The sequence below is a fragment of the Geospiza fortis genome, unplaced genomic scaffold, assembly GCF_000277835.1.
Source record: "Geospiza fortis unplaced genomic scaffold, GeoFor_1.0 scaffold279, whole genome shotgun sequence".
NCBI lineage: Eukaryota > Metazoa > Chordata > Aves > Passeriformes > Thraupidae > Geospiza > Geospiza fortis.
The window spans coordinates 3,363,355-3,381,294 of record NW_005054352.1 but is presented as its reverse complement, the minus strand read 5'-3'; the positions used below and the strand labels follow the sequence as shown (position 1 = coordinate 3,381,294).

Genomic DNA, 17,940 nt, shown 5'->3' with positions numbered 1-17,940 from the left:
ACAGGCTGGAGAAAAGGGCAGAGAGAAACCTAATGAGGGTTAACAAACCTAAGTAGGTTCATGCACATGCAGGATCCTACACCTGGGGAGGAAGAGTCCCAAGCACCATCGCTGGTCTAATCTACTAGAAGGACCAGGGGGTCTTTGTGGACAACAAGTTGATATAAGCCAGTAGAGTGCCCTTATGGCCAGGAGAGCAAACCTTATCTTAGGGCACATCAGGAAGAACATGACCAGCAGGTCAAGTGACGTGATCCTCCCCCTCTACTCGGCTCCAGGTGAGGAATATTGTGTCCAGCACTGGGCTCTCAGTACAAGAAAGAAAAGGAGCTAATGGAGATGGTCCTGTGGAGGCCACAACATCTCTCTTGAAGTATCTCTCTTATGAGGAGAGACTGTGGGAGCTGGCCCTCCTTAGTCTTGAGAAAACTGATAGGGGAATTCATAAACAGATATGAGTATCTCATAGGCTTGGTGCCAAAAGGATGGTGCCAGACTCTTTTCAGTGGTGTCCAGTGACAGGACAAGGAGCAACACCCATAAACTAAGATAAAAGAAGTTCCACCTCAATATGAGGAAGAATGTCTTTACATTGAAGGTGGCAGAGCACCAGAACAGACTGCCCAGGGAGATTCTGGAGTCTGCTTCTCAGGGCCTGTGTCCATCCCAAATACACACGTTCCTGTGTGCTTTAGATGACCCTGCCCTGCCAGGGGAGCTGGACTAGGTGATCTCCTAAGGCCCCCTTTCAACCCTAACAATTCTGTGACACTGTGATTTTTCTGACAACTTCAGGGAAAACTTTTGCCACAAGTACATCGGCTGTCAGCTTAGGACTCCCATCATGCCCTGCTTCTCCAGGAAATGTTCACTTCTGGTTAAATAACTAAAAAATAAAAGCACAATGACATTTCTGGCTTTTTTTTTTTTTTTTTGTTATCTGGAGTATAACTAACAGTATAACATGCTGAAAGCATGTGCATTTATTCATTTTATCAATTGAACTTAAAAACCTACCCTTACATTGACTTCAGCTTCCTGAAATATATTTAGGAACCTCAGAGTTTCCCTAAAATGCTAGCAATACTTCTGAGAGCCTGTATGTGTTTGAGCAAAGCATTGGGGTTTTTAGCATGTGAAATATATTGCCTGTCTGGGCAAAATCTCAAATATGGCGTGTCTCCTCTTCCAAAAGGGAAGAAGGAGGGCCCCACCTTCCTAGTGGTAATGTATTACATTCTATTTCCTACATATTTATTTCTTGGTAAATGAAATCTATACACAAGTGAAGGACATCCACTTTTTTCCCCCACATGTCCTCTTAGCCTTCTGATTCCTCAGCCATGCTTTCACGAAAATGGACGGATTAGGGCACATATGCTGGATCCAAAATATTGTGGATACAAAAGAAAAAATAGTTTGGCTAGTTCGGGCTCACTCTGTGGATCCAAATTTGTTCAAAACAAAAGTATTTAAAGGATAACATTGTCCTGGCAGATTTTCTGGCAGATCACATATCACCTGTCCTCCTGCAGTGACCATGAAGCCAGAATAAATACTGTACTGTGTATTCTAGCTGATTTGACAGAAATGCAGTCATACACTCAGGCCTGAGCCAGTCCAAATCTGTACTAGGAGGTGATCTAGTTGTGTACAGCTCTGGTATTCCTGAACCAGAGCAAATAAAACTAACTAAATCCTCTTTTAATCCTCCACCTAAAGCTGCAGGGGATTTCTAGGAGTACAAATCACACAACATGGCTCGTTTTGTCTTTTTTCAGTTATGGGCAGAGTGCATTGTAGGGTGTTCTCAAATCTGTCTTCAGTTTTTCTGGGGTCTTCTACTGACAAGCTCCAGGGTTCAGCATAGAGTACTACAGCAAATTCCTGCCTATCCAAACATTTTATTTCCCTGTGCCTGCAGTGAGGAGAAGCTTAGCAGTGGAAACCTACAGTTTAATTGTTTGCTTTCAGAGGTTTGGCTTCTCTTCAGTGTAAACAAAACACTTTTTAGGTCATTTGTTGCCAGAAACAATGTCCAAAGTAATTTAATAGATATTCTAATCACCGTCAAATTAATAGTCCAATAATTTCCCATATTGCTTAGCAGTCCCAGAGAAAATGCCCTAAATTAATGGTGCTGTTGTTATTCTCAGTGTCTGGTATGCTCCATATGCATACACTTAAGCACTAAAGCAAATGCTCGCTAAGTCCCAGCTCACACAACCTATGCTGGTCTGCTGGGCTCTAAATCTGCACTACATGCAATCCTGTGTGTTTCTTTACATTTCTTTTTGTGTAACAGTTTTCATTTTCTCCACTTTACTGAATACTGACTACCAACCACAAATTTTCAGCAGGGTATGGGGAAATATCTTTAGTGATTTACAGGTATTTCCTCTGTCTTCTCTGGAGTACCCAGTATTCTGGAATGTTTGAAATTTGGCCTCCTCAGGGAACTCAGAATCTAAAATTTCTAAATCAATTTGAGTCTGCCTCACAAGAAGAAATTGTGAAATTTCCTGGTTTTTTACTTCCTTTCTGAATGCTCTACACCATCCATATATTTTTTTCAACTTCTAGTGGGTATATAATTTTTCAGCTAGAATTAATATTTTCAATATTCTATTCTGCCCTAATTCTAATTCAGAATTATTACACTTATCCATTCCTGAAGATAATGGGAACTTTTGTCTTCTTTGCTGCTTCCTTTATTTTCAATCTAAAGAAAATTGTATCTTCTTTGGTTATCCCCTTTGCTCACAGAATAATTAAGGTGTGAACACTTTCTAAAGTTTGTTCCTTCCACTCAGTTGTTTTCCCAGATTTGTTTCCCTTGTGGTACATCCAGGTCTCAGTTTTCCCCAGAGGCTGCACTTTTTGCATAACATCTGTTTTATTTGGTGCTCAGATTCAACTTAAAGTTCCAAGCGAAGATGGAGGAACACTCCATCAGAAGGGGCCAGACAAGCAGCCACACTGAGCAAAACAAAGGATGGTAAATGTCATCAGCAGAAACAAAAAGGTAAAATAGAATCAAGCTATGTTCTGGCTCAGCCTCTCAAGCCTGCAATTTATGGAGGCTGTGAGGGCACAAAGCAACTGCAACCTCATTCCTGAAGCTGGTCTCTCTGCCTGTCTTCCACAATTGCTCATTTATCCAGGAGAACTGAGGAAGGATGTCATAAGTGAAGCCAACACCAGTATAAAGCTCTCAGTTTCAGAGGTCAGGCTACCATAAGGGTGCATGTTAGTACAACAGGGGGGAAGGAAGGTTAATATCACACACTATAAAATATTAACTGAGAGAAACAATACCTTATAATAGCTAGCATATTCTACATTCAGTCTGATTGTAACATGACTCTACATCAGTATTCACTACCAAAGGCCACCCTGTTCCATAACTCTGATATCCATGATCACTTGACCTTGAAAAAAAGATATTCTTTTCAAAATACACTGTTTCTGTGAAAAGGGACTACACAGGTACCAATATGTACCCTATAGATTAATAGGGAGCAGGGGCTAAAGGATGTAAAAAGGGATGTGATGACAAGCACGGAAAAAGTTAAATTCAGTTGACATTTTGAACATGATTGCATTTTAATGTATTGTCAGGAAGACTGGATGGGAAATGCCATTAGTATAGGCTTTCTTATGCTGTTCACACTAATTCCCATCTCCTGACAGTCCGGATATTTCACCACAGCAGTCTCTTTAGCTTTCTGTTATAGAAAGCCCAAGGAAGTACAAAAATGCACAAAATAAAGAGATGAAAAATAGTTAGTTGAAAGTTTTCAATCTTTTAAAGAGGATGGCACCCACTGCATCTTGGGTATCACTTTATTTTAGCATGCCTTCTTTTATTTTACCCATCTTCGATATAAAAGATGGTCCTAAAACACTAATCTCAAATGTAAATCTTAAATTTCCTAAATTTTGGGGTGTCTGAATCTATGGATTTTATTCAGACTGGATATAAATATCTTCTGGTATGAATCTTTTATGTTGGAGTATGAGGTGCCTGGAACTAAGCTTAGAGGGATCTCAGTCCAATGTACACACACAGAATGAGAAGAAGACTCTAGAATTTTAGAAGGAACCCAAATACCATTTAAAAACCACTTTGACTAATGCAATGGTGTGCTGGGTCTGGCTGGGATGGAGTTAAATTTCTTCACAGCAGTCAGCAGGCCTTTTGTGACCAAAACACTGCAGTCGACTTACCCAAAATTTAACTATTACAGAGCAGAGCTCGGACAGCATCGAGGTTTTCTCTGTTTCTCACTCTGCCTGCTATGGGCAGGGGCCAGGGATTGGCAAGAGGTTGTGAGGGCACACAGCTGGGGCAGCTGACCCAAACAGACCAAAGGGATATCCATGCCACCTAACATCATAGTTAGCAATAAAGACTCGGGGATGAGTCTTTGCAAAGTACTCATTACTCAGAGATTGGCTGGGCAACAGTCTGTTTTTGGGATGTGGTGAGCCACAGCCTTTTAATCACAATGTTGATTTGTGAGGTTTTTCTCACATTTGCTTTTCCAATCCACTCCCCCCTTCTGATGAAGGGGGAGTGAATGAGCAGCTGGTGGGTGCTTAATTGCTGATCAGGGTCAACCAACCACAAAGATTAAAGCATCTAATTTTTCAAAGAGAAGAAAGGAAAATGGAATTATTTCCGTGCTATATTTACCAAACAGAAGTAGAAATGAAAGATAAAAAAGATTACTCATTTTTCAAACCAGGGTATCTTCAGGGACCATACTATATGGCAAACATTTCTCTCAGGTGCCTTTTCTTTATTACTAGACACTATATTTGGATAACCCTATTAGGTTTTCTCTCTGTAAAAATGGCCTTCCTAAATATGAACAGAAGTTTTATCACTGCTCATGTCTCAAGAACAAATTTTGAAAGAGGCTTATAAATCTTTTGCTCCTCTACACCAAATGCATTCTCCAGACACTAAGTTTTGTAACACAAAATTAGACAGGTAATTGTGTTTTATTATCCCAATTTAAAGAAATCAGGAAATAATATGGAATTTCCTATGCAAGGCCATAGTAAACACTAGAGTCAGGGCTGGCTAGCTTTCCTTTCTCTAAACTCTGTCTCCAGGTCTGTGGATGACAATCTTGCTTCTGACAACAGCCAAGATAGGTTTCATTCTCTGTTACTTTGGGAATCTTGAGATAGCAGAACTTTTGGAGTAGTATCTTTGATAGATGTTTTCCATCTACAACATTTTCTACAATTGTGTTAAAAATCCCTTCTGACCACCACCTCTCCCTTGCATGACTGTATAACTCAGAAAGGACAGAGAGGTGCATAGTTTAATTTTGTTTATTTATTCCTGCCAATTTAACCCTTTCTTCAATAATTAAACAATGGGACTGTTTACCCTCCCTCTTAATTAGTCACTGGCTCTTTAGACTGAATGGTAATGATCGTAAGAGTTTCTTTATGTCTTTCATGTTATAGTAAAGGACTCAGAGATATTTTTTCCTCCTAAGTCATTGTTGAATTTGACATCAGGACTATTCATTGCAGAACTAGCTGCAATTAGAGCAATTATGCAGATCACATGTCTTTCCAGTTTAATAGCTAGCTTTTGTTTTGCTTCCTTTTTTCCTCTCTCTCTTTTTTTTTTTCTTTCCTCCTCTTACTGCAGCTTCTCTAAACCTAAGAGGAGGATAAGGAAAGACAGACAGACACTGAAATGGACCACCTACTGACTAGGCCCCACCATGGAACTGGATAATTTGTTAAATACCTTTGTGCTGGAGGAAATTCCTACGGGGTGCTTTGCATCTCAGCTTGCCAAAGGTCATCATCACAACATCACCCCATCCTCTCTTTCTGCTTCCCAGGCAGGAAGGGGATGGCACACTCTGCAAACACTGATAAATGTCTGCTCTCCGCAAAGTGACTTGCAGTGGGTAACTAAACCAAACCATGAACCAGATGGGAAAAAACACACACAAAAAAAGCAAATATAAAGCAGTCTGCATTGTAAAAGCTATGGAAGGAAAAGATCTTAATCTCAGGTACCTGTTTATCTAGGCCCTGCCTCACAAAGAAAAAACCCAGATCACTAATTAAGCCATGCAGCACAATATAAGCTTGCAGAGCACCTGTCACAAATGTATTCACAGGCACACTAGATACCTCTATGCATGTGAGATCCTGATCTTCAAAGACCACTCTAAACAAATTTTAAAAAACCGCAATCCTGCATGGCAAAGTCACAAGCACAATTCTGCTCCTTTATCTCCAAAAAACCCCAAAAACCAAAAAACCAAACCAAAACCATAAAAAAACCTTACAAGCCTGGGTGTTGTCCTCAAATACTTAATTAAGAAGAAAATTAAGAGACTGTAATATTTCTTATTTCCAGTTTTTTCAGAATTGCTTTAAGAAAAGATCTCATACTGCCTGTGAGGCAAGCACTAGCATAATGTCCAGGCTTCAAAATTATACAGATAACTTTACAAACAAGTAAGTAACTCCGACACATTTTCTAGCCACGCTAAAAAAAATGGACCACACCTAAAAAGACCACACCTAAAAAGATCATGCTGTAAAATGACAAATAATTGTTGGCATATCAATTGCATTTTATAATTGCATCCAAACTTTCAAATACACCTAAACATAAATCTGATGGCACATATATTTTACAATCCATTTGAACCACTTGGCTGCATGGCAGAGCTCAATTAGCAACAAACATTATGCATCAGTTGCAAAACATTTTAGACTACAATTCCATATAATAAGAGCAGAACTTTGAAAAATTTGCCTTTTACATTTGTGTAATTTTTTCTGTAGACATCAGGTGAAGGTATTTATGAGATTAAACAGGATTGGTTCTATTATTTGTTAGTTCTTGAGGTGCAAAAATATATCTAACATGTGTGTGCATGTTATGCAGCCTTTTATCTCCTCTGTCCGGCTGCCTAAATAGCTCACACACAGGGGATACAACCACTTCCAATGTGAAATGAGTATTGTAAATACGAAGTTCTAACAACAAGCTGCTGCACTCACATTCTCAGAACCTCCAGCAGAGTCAGCCCTTTTGTATTGTCTTGCTGGAAGAAACAGATTCAAGAAGGTTCAAATTTCACTACTCAATCTCCTGCTGAGAATGTAGTAAGAAATACATAATATTGACAGTTTTACATCTTAACAACTTGAGAACCTGCATCTGTCTTTTGAGAGAATTTGGAACTAGTATAAGATAATGCTGGGGAAAAATTACGGAGGTTTTCAGTAAAATCAATGGGGTATAAAGGTGAGCAGTAAACTCTCCTCTGTATGTCTCCATATCTTCCTATTTTGTAAGCTATGCAGAACAACTGCATGAATAGAACTGAATTTATTGACAAATACATTACACACACACACACACACACACATGCATGCATAGGCTTTCTTAACTTGGCCTGCATTTGTATATGGCATTGATTTTAATGGCCTTTAATATAATTACGCTCACTAATGTCAAATGGCTTTTAGTCAGATCCCTGATCAAACAGTTTGACACTAAGGACTTCCTAAAAATTTGAGTTAAAATCTTGAGGTTTTTTTTTTTTTTTAATTGATCAAATGATCAATAGCAAAATCCCATGTGAAATACATAGAATAATGATACTGCCTCTAGTTAGATTTCAAATAATTTAAGCATTTTTGCTACTTTGGCAGCCAATGAAGGACATCAGTTTACCATAAACACTTTAAAAGGGCAGGGTAAGATTTTGACTTGTCATGTCTAAAACACAAGATGCTCTTCATCTATTTGTACCTTCTATTTATTCAGGCAAACAAAATTAATAGTTACATGCAGCATCCAGTGTTACAACAAACAAGAAGGTCTGCAGCATAAGGAAAATTTTAGTTATGTTTGCAATACAGAGTTTCACATAGGCAAGTATGATGGGATGAGAGGTGGCTCGCAGGTTACAAGATAACCTCAAGTCACCCCTTGTCATTTCCACGGTCTCCCAATGCACACAGGAGGAAAAGGACAAGGAGAAATGCAATAGCACATATCAAATACATCTTAATTTAGCTGCATTGTTGCATTGAGGTACTATATGCTGCAGTTAGTTTAGACCCAGTATAGTAATCTCTTTCTGTAAGGCACCATTTCCTGGTTGCTCCAGGGGCAGCATAGCAGTCTAGTTTTCCTAAAAATGAGTTCATGGTAAAGCCAGAATTCTTCTCAGATAACGTCAGTTTTTCACAGAACATCCAGACCTGTTTCTGAATGTAACTTTTTTTCTGATTTTGTCTGAGTTTGTTTTATGTACTTTTTCAGGTCATTTTCCAACATATTATGCAACTTGTTATCTCAAAAAACTCCAGAAAGCAAAAAACTTATTTGAACATCTGGAGATTAAAATCTGAATTAACAGTCACATTTTCATCATGTTTAGATCTGTCAGCCTCTGAGTTTCACTTTCTTTCCTTTCCAAGAATAAATCTGGTAATCTCTTCTGAGTTTTATTAGGTCACTCGTGAATGGATTTAATTAACTAAGAACAAGTTTCCTTGAGATATTTAGTTGCTACAGCTGGCATCCATGTGTTAACTTCTCATCTCCACAGCATCTCCATAAGACATTAAGAGATTAAAAACTTGCCGGTTCTGTTATATGGTTTCCTCTGTTTATGTTTTCTGTTATGTCCTCACCTGTGGTATTCCTGATGCTAAACAAAGCATGTTCTGTTGGAGAAGGAATTATTGTTTTCCCAATGCTTACAGCAGTATTCAAGCACCACTTCCTGTACTTGAGGCAACAGTAAAAATATTATTCAGAAATGCTTGCATCACCTTTGTCATCTTGAGACCATCTTGCAGCAGTGTTAACAAAACGTGTCTCTGCATCTAAAGACTCTGAATCAGGAATTAATACATTTGGACCCACTCCAGAGAGAGCCAGCATCGTAGTTATGTGACCTGAATCAGTGACCTCCTGCAGGTGTGCTGGGAACACATCATCCTGATTCAGTGACCCAGATACTCCTCACTATTATGTTCATGGAAAGGTGGATTATTTTTTTCTGATGACAACAGAGAGTGATATACAGCTGTGGTGTTGATCAGAAAATTGTCCAGAACTGGAGTTGACCAAGCAATTCAGATCATAAAATTGACTATGTGAGCACATGACACAGTCCATTGGCTGTTGCTATATTCCTCTGCCACAGTGCAAGTAACAAGAATGAATTCCTTCTACTTTTTACTAAATATCTACCAGAAATTGTAATTTCTTATTCATTATTTTAGTGCTAGGAGTGATTATATACTTTTTTGATTTGGTTTACTTCACAGATGGATGAATAGATAGATAAAGTAGAAAGTGGCACAGGGTATAACAAAATCTGCATGTGCACAAAATCTAAATGGCATAGGGTATAACAAAATCTATTTGTGCTGGCAAGTCCTAACTGTTGCTATAAATCAGAGTGTATTGCCTCTCTCTCTGATGGTACAAACACAACCCTTCTAGTTAGAAGGCTCAGTCTTCATCTCTCAGGGGGAGCTGGCACAGATTTTAAGGTGCTGTCTCTCAGAGTGACATAGATCGTGTCCAAGGCACATTCCCAGAAAACAAATTGATGATTAAAGAGCTCATTTCCTAGGTATAGCTTCAAAATTAGCTTTTAAATGTCACTTTCATCGTGTGTGTATCTGTGAGCATGACTTGGTTGCATTCAGGAAGCGCTCATGAAAGGCTAAGGGGACTTAATGAACTGGTTATTTTGGCAGTGGTGATGAACTATACATATACTTCTTACATAGCGAATATTCAAGCTGAGAGCTGCGACTGCAGAACAGACAAAAACCCATTCACTCTCCAACAGGCAAATATCACATTCAGGGTGGCTCTCCACAGATGCTCTTTTCTTCTAATGAAGATTTTTGCAGTGTCTTTGGAACTGCTAACAATCAAAATTATGCATTTTGTACGCTAAACAGGTCTCTGCACCATAGTTGTTTCATGGAATAATCTGCATTTTGCAGCATGAAGAAAAACAATGTAGATGCAAAGGGTCACAGAAGCATCAGACTTTTAACAAGTATATTGGCAAATGTTCTCATTTGCACTGTTTGTTTTTGAGTTGCTCAGTTGCTGAATCAAAATTTAAAAATACAAATATGTGGCTCTCAATTATCCAGCTGAGGAATCAACTCAGAAGAGACAGAGAAGAGACAGAAAGAACTAAGGATGATGCAGAAGGGAAGAAAGAGTTAAGTGTTTATGTGTGCAGAAGAACTTGATGTAATTTAGAACCAGTGTTTTATATTTCTTCCAGAATGTGTGAAAATTTTCTGGGAGCAATCTAATCTCCTCATGAACTGTGCCAGTTTAATTTCCTAAGAGCAGAGAAAGACACCAAAAACTCTCTTCTCCATCACTCACAATAAAATCCAAACCAAAAAGACTTTATTTTAAAAAACCAGTTACATAGAAAATGTACTTTATTGTGAATATTACATCATTTGCAAATGTGTGAGCATTTAACAGCAAGAAAATTAATACACAAAGAGATTGTAAATAATATATTAGCCTCATAGTAAAGCTGCACAGTATTCTTATCAGTTATTAAAAAATATCAATTTCAGTCTTAAGTTTGGCCAGGGGCTAAACTTCTCTAGCTTTTTTTTTTTAATTACTTTTAAAAAATTAATTCCTTACCTTTCCTCTCTCCTGTGCCCTTCTTTCTTACTCTTCTAATAGAACACAATATAACAGAATCAAAACACTATCTAAAAATTACCTGTAGATAAGAAACTAAGAATTTACCTAAACCTAAGATGACGCTTTGTGGCTATAGATTTCACTTGTTAGTTACCATCATTCTCCAGCCACTACATTTCACACAATGAATGCACAGGTGAGCAGAACTGGACACACAGGAAGCTCATGTACAATATAGCATTACTGGAACTTTCTGGGAGAAATGAGTTGTCTGAATTAATGAGCAGCAAAACACATCCAGATCCTTTTTGTCCCTCACCAGTTACTTCGTCCAGTGCTGGTTTACACAGACAAATCACTGTGCTGAAGACTCACCAGGGCTGCAACTTCTGGCCCAGAGTTACCATTAACCATTAGGGCTGGACTCTGAACTTTGAACATGGACTACCAATTAATGGAGCACTAGGTTGGTCTCTATGAGGTAGATATGATACCTTAGTAAGCATTTCTCAGCAATGCTATATTACATGCCATTATGATCAATACTATCCATGAAAACCTTCAGCTACAATGGCTCTTGTTTTTCTTGGTAAACAGAGGTAAGCACAGAGAATAATGTCCTATGAGTAGTATCTACAGAATAGAAGTCCTGGGGGATAATGAAGGGGAAAAATGATGAGCTGGACAAAAAGAGAAGAGAAAAATCTTCCCAGCAGCAGAAAGACAAGCAGAGAAGGAAAGGCAGGTTGATTGCAGTTATATGGGGAAAAAAAGAAAATTGAAGAAAAGACTGTCAGTATATGAAGAAGAAAATTTGTAAAAGGAAAGCTCTCTCATCAATACATTACTCTGTCCTTTGCATTAAGTCAAAGAACACAGAGAGGCCTTGACAGAAACTGTCAGTACACCTTTCTCTCTAGCAGGCAGAGCAGAGGCATCTGCAGAGATGTGCATTTCCTCTATTAATTTTAACAAAAGCATCAGAATTGTAAATTCCTTAGTAAATTGACACAGTAAAATAAGTTTCTGAGGTATGCAATCAGCATCGCCCCGTTGGAAACAAACACCTGCCACTCACAATATCTGTCTTTATAGCTGGGCCATTCTTTCTGGTGTCTATGTTTCTGCTCTCCATTTCCATTCAGACTTAAAATCTGACAGGATGTATCAAACATAACTAAATATTTTCCCATTTTTGTTTAAAACTAATGAAAGAGAACTTTCATTTTTGCAGTCTTGGAATTGGTTTAATTACTACCACAACAGGGTAGAGCACAGGGTGGAGAGGTTTCCCTACTCTTCTGATTGGTAAACCCTTTAAATTCTTCAGTATTCAGGAGCAAGTAAGTTGTTGAATGGTATCTTATGAGAAAAGGCTATGCCACAGGTCTTGCCTTGACCTCCCTGAAGAGAAAATTATGACTGAATTATAACAGAATTATTATTCAATCACCTAGAAACAGAGGCTGTATGTCCTAATGTACCCTTTCCCAACTTGTTCCTTGCTTGGGGGACAGAGTATAAAAACCTGCCATACTTCCTAAATGATAGGCTGATGTTCTTCCAGCCTCCTTTCCCACTAACAAACTCCCCACTTCTAGGTCACATCTTCTGTTAAGACACTGGCTGTAGTAAACAAGATCTTTTTCAATTCAAGGATCAACAAATTACACTGAGCAAGTTTCATGCAAAGAAATGCAGGCATATAATCCAGAGGAGTTATATGGGTGGACTGGAGAGTCCCAGGTTAAAAGGGATGCTCTTAAACTATTACTTCTACACATTTTTCTGTGGAAAAGGTCCTCAGGTTTTCTTACAGATTAAAGACACGAGCTCTGCTTCCTCTCACAGAAGAGGATAAAGAAGACTAAATATAATCCCACTATCATCATGAAGTTAGTTACTTCATGAACATATCATGACAATAGCAGCTTCATGGAGCACCTGAACAAAGATAAGGGAACAAGGACTCAAAAGATAATTTCATGTCTAAAGAAGCAGAATACTAGCTATACTAGTGAAGGGTCTACAGTAGTCTCTGAGAAGGATTGGGGCACAATTGGAACCAGCCCAACCAGAGCTCATGAAATGAGAGCAGGCCATGACAGAACATGCGAGATGAATTTTTTTCCTTCAGGTAAGGACATTTAGCTACTATTCTTTATGTTTTTGAAATTGGGTTGGATTCTCACTTGCCACTGGTCACCCTTTTTAGCAAGAATATTATCTCAGCTGTATGCTACCAACAACACATCAGTATAAGAAAAGAACAATAGTATTTGATGGCTTCTATGATACTATGACAGGAAAGGAAAATCCTACAGATACTTGCAGTACAGCTGAGTTAATTTTACAGAATAGGACAGCTACAACAACTGTGACTCAGGGGACAATTTAGGAACAAGTTAGCTGGAATGTTAACTCCAGTGAACTTGGGTGAACAAATGCCTCATCCTCCACATGAATCAATTCACTCAGATAAGTAATTTCAGAAAAAACCCAAAAATACCCAAAACTTTCCACCACCATATCAAAGGGACTTGTGGTATTTTCCATAGCTAAAATTCATAGCTAAACACTGAAAATGTCATTTTTATACTTACTTTTTTCCACATATTTCTATGATTGAAACTTTACAAGCCAATGAGAAGCTGGAGTGGGAAAATGTGCAGTTATTCTGAAAAGAACTCAGGGTTAACTGTTCCAGGATGCTGTGTCAGGCACTGAAGACATCTGAAAGAGATTCCTGCTTCCACCATCCTTTTCTCTCTATGCCTTGGCCATTCATTCTAGCTATGCACTGTGTGTTACCAGTAAAGTTAGTATGGCTATTGGCACTGTCAACTAGATCTCTGAAATAAAAATTTAAAAATAAAACAAAAAGAGAAAAATAAATATACAGGAAAAATAATAATGACAGTTTAGATTAAAGCCCAAAGAGATGCATTTGCACAAATGGGAAGATGGCAAATAAGTATGCTGGCACAGGTATCAGTCTCTTCAGTGGTGTAACTAACACTAGCATCATTTGAAATTATGCCTGCCAGTATGGCCATAACTATAATGAGGGGAGAGACATTCTTTCAAAAAATTACAATAAACACAATCAAAGATGTAAAGGTAAGAGTGACATTCTCTTCACAGGGTGAAAAATAGGCAGTGCAGCCTTATTCATAAAACTAAAAGGAAACCCACATAGTACCTGAATAAGGCAGTATCAGTCCAATTATCAGCGACTAGGAAAAGCCCAGACACACACCTATTCCTAGACCCAGACATAAATTCTTTACTACCAACAGACAAGAAATAAAGGATCATTCCCTTTGATTCCTTACATGAATCACTGAGCTTCTGACACTGAGCTCAGGGAAAAATTGAGGCTTGGCCTGGAGCACACCCTGACAGAGGCCAAATACCCATCCCAACTTCCTTCTGTTCATTGCTTTGTGCTGCCCCAGCTTCTATACACCAGTTGAGTACTTTTACCATCCTGTCTCTTGTCTCCTCTACATTCAGGACAAAAGGCTTTCCTCCTTGGCATTCCCAGAAAGTTCATTAAAGTCTGCTGTCAATTATCATGTTCACTCCCATAGTGACTAACAAGAAGTGGGAAGAGAAATAAGAGGTCAAGCTTTGCTATGGACTGCACACAGAGTTGGGTATACAGACCCTATAGTTGACACACTGGGAACAGTGAGAGGTATCTCAGTGAGGGGGGTGAGCAACCTCAACTAATTGCCTGCTGAATGTAAAAAAAGTGTCTAATGTACAGGTGAAAACTCTCACTCAAAATTTGGACCTACAAAGGCTTTTCATGAGAACAGGGAAGTACTCAAAATACATACCCTGCTTCAAAGGATAAAGCGACAGGTATTTGTGAGGAAAAAACCTATTAATATACTTGATTATATGTAAAACCAGAGTTTTATTAAAACCCAAATAAAAAACTCCAAAACTTAGTTCTATTCAAAAGCATTTGATGTTAATATGTAAAATCAGAGGCAAGCCTGAAGCATGGAAAACTGGAGATCAACGAACTGTGTACCAGCAAATTGGATCGTATGGTGGCTGGTGTCAAGTGACCTGGCTGTACTGTTTATAAAAACCAGTAAAAACAGTTTATGCTTGAAACTAAGGAAATCTAAATTCTCCTTTGGATTCCAAAACTATCCATCTTTCTAAGGCAACCTCTAAACATCTCCTTGACACAACCTTGGAAGCTTCCTTTCTTTTATCTACTATGGTCCAGACTCTTTCTCTCAAAGGCTGATGAACATATATTCCCAGTTTATTCTTAAAATAGTCTGTGTTCTAGAATGTCTTCAGGGGCCAGTACATCTGCTTACAGGACTTCTTCCTGGAAGACACTGAGCTGCCACTTTCCTTAAATTCAGATATTCTCTGTGGTTTCCTCCTTAATTATGACTCTGGGGTGCCTAACACATCTCTGGAGCATTCATCTGCAAAACATATAGGAGTGCTAGAAAGCTGACATGAAGCACAGCACAGTAAAAAGGCTGCCAGAGCTGGTGAGCCAGAGGGATTTTCAGGCTGAGAAATAACTAGAAAGGAAAGAATAGTATCAGGACTAGGTAGGCAAAACAGCAAAACAAGAGGCAATTAGAGCACATAGGAGAGAAGCGAGAACAGCCACTGAGGTCAGATTTTGGATCACTATTGTTTGGGATTAACAAGAGAGGAGGGATTCACAGATTAGTATTAATAAGTAAAGGACAAGAGAGAGACCTGTGGAAATCTGCATTTTGAGCAGTCAGACAGATACTGACTTTTGTCATAGAAGAGAGGCAAGAAGTGGGTGGAGGGGTGTATGTGTCTGTTAACAAGAGGCACCAGTGTGACAACAGTGATGAAGTGAAGCAAATCAGTGTCCTTGCCAAGAGGAGATAAAAACTCTTCCTGTGGTGTACAGACAGACAAGCTATCAGGTCTCCCACAGAGTTCAAAAGCAAATGCAGCTACCAGCTACATACAGTCCATATCCAGCAGGTACAATGAACAAAACTCCCACACTGCTGCCAGTCCCCTCAGCCTCTCCAATCCCCTGCTATACTTATTGCCTGGCTCTGTCAGAAAGGAACAGAATATGGCATGGCAGGAGCTCTCACCTCTTTTTTTCTTTTTTCTTTTTCTTTTCTAGGGGGTGTAATCATTTGCTATGATTAGAATTCAGCAAAACTTTGCAGTTTGGAGCTCATATTGAAACATATTCAAATGTTTCACAACACAACCAATGTCCAAATGTTCTCACACTAGCTATAATTGCCATCTAATACAGTGGCCTCAGCAAAGAGGACTATAATTGCAGAAAAAAATGCCTCTGGGGACTACACCCCTCCTCTTCCAGAGGCTATTTTTATGTATAGTGAAATTTCCACAACATTTTTGTTATGCTGTGCAATAATATGCAGCTTTACGAAAAGATACTTGGGGACAACGATGTATTTATCAAATCAACTGATTCCTAGTGGCTTTGATGCCTGTGTATAAAACACTATCAAGTGAGACAAGTTGGAAGTAAGTACATGACAGTATGGCTTCTTCTTTGTAGTGTACACCTTTTGTCCATCATCTACAGCAAAAAATATGTCAGTCAAAACAATAGTAAAATTATCTGAGAAAAGACCAGAAATTAAATTTTTAATTTACCATCTTCAGAAAAACAAACTGGGGTTGCATAAGGTTCAGGTTTTGTGACCCATTGATTGCTATTTACTTCTATAGGGTGGATATTCATGATTAAGCATCATTTAAGCCCTCCAGATATAGGGTAAGAGCTGACTTGTGTAATTATCATTGAAGCAATGAATAAGGAGGGCTAATTGCTGCAGGATATTTAATTTCATATTCAAAGAATGTGTTTTTATGAATATTAGCAACAAAGTGTGACTGCCTGGTCCTAACAGCTACAATTCATACGAGGGCCTGCTGAATCCAATGAGAGTGTTGACTGCAGTTTCAATAGAAGAATAATTTACTCAACAGTAAGCCACCATCTGTGAAATCCTAGGGAAGGCAAGCCATGAGGTCTTAAATGTACAAAGAGAACTTAACAGTACATTGGAATATACTGAGAAAATGATCACACAAACTACAAAAAAAACCAAAAAAACCAACAAACAACTAACAAAGAAGCAGACTCTGGCAAATAAGTTCTTAGAAACATCAAACAAACAGGGAAGCAAAGAATGCATTTTCCTCCTTTCTACTCTTATCAAAATATATTAATCACCAGTATAACACTGGAAAGATGTTAATCACCAGTATAATACCCATGTGTAAGTGAAAAATTAATGAACCTAAAGCAGAGAATCGCCTGAATTGGAAAACATAGCTTTCTGTGTTTTACTATTTCTACTTTTCAAGGGAAACAGCTGCTTTAACAGTAGAGGTGTTTCCTTCACATTTTGGTGGAGGAAAAATGGAACTCCATGTTATTCTATGACCTTCTGTAAAGTATGTAATTTCTCATACCTCAGCAAAAAAGAGAGTGAAAGCTGCCTGACAAAGTCAGTCACCTTTGCTGACACCTTTTTCTCAGAGAAAAAAGTCACAAATTTATGTTAGTGCATTGCAATGGTACTTCTCAAGTCCAAATTCCTTCAAAACTTGCAAAAGATCCCCACAGTAAGTCCGTTGGACCAATTATTTAATGTTCAAGCAAAACGAAGTAGATGAACAGGCAGTCTGAAGTTATCATGGTGGCTCAAATGCATAGACCATTAAACAACAAGCTTGGGCTGGAGTGGACATGAGTATTCTCCCACCCCATCCAGGCACCAGCTTGAGACAGCTGCTGATGACCAGCAGCATCTTCTCTAGGCCCAGTGGTGCTCTGTTTATGGAAGCAGGGAGGAGATCTGTGCCAATGCTGCATAGGGACATGGATGAGGGAGCAGTGAGAGCTCTATCTTCTCAGACTTGGTCTGGAACATCAATCCGCTGCCAAAGCGGCAGCCACACACTTTTCGTTTTTGAAGGTGGTGACCACGGACAGAAGGGTTGCATTAAAGGACGATGTATGTGAAGTGCAGTCAGCAAACGGGCACACGGTGGCTGCCGGAGAGGCAGCTGTGGGGCTGTTCCTGTCCTGCCTGGTAGCCGAGCAGCTTCTCCGGGGAAGGCAGGCCAGGGCAGACCCGGCCTACCGGAGCAGCTGGGGCTCTCCCTCGGCCCCTCCTCGCCCGGGGCGCTCCGCGGGCGCA

The 17,940-nt window shown here is 39.1% G+C and overlaps 1 pseudogene; it reads right to left on the bottom strand.

The window, feature by feature from the left end:
• The window catches only part of LOC115948143, a 26,979-nt pseudogene that overhangs the window by 8,688 nt on the left and 351 nt on the right, over positions 1–17,940 (bottom strand).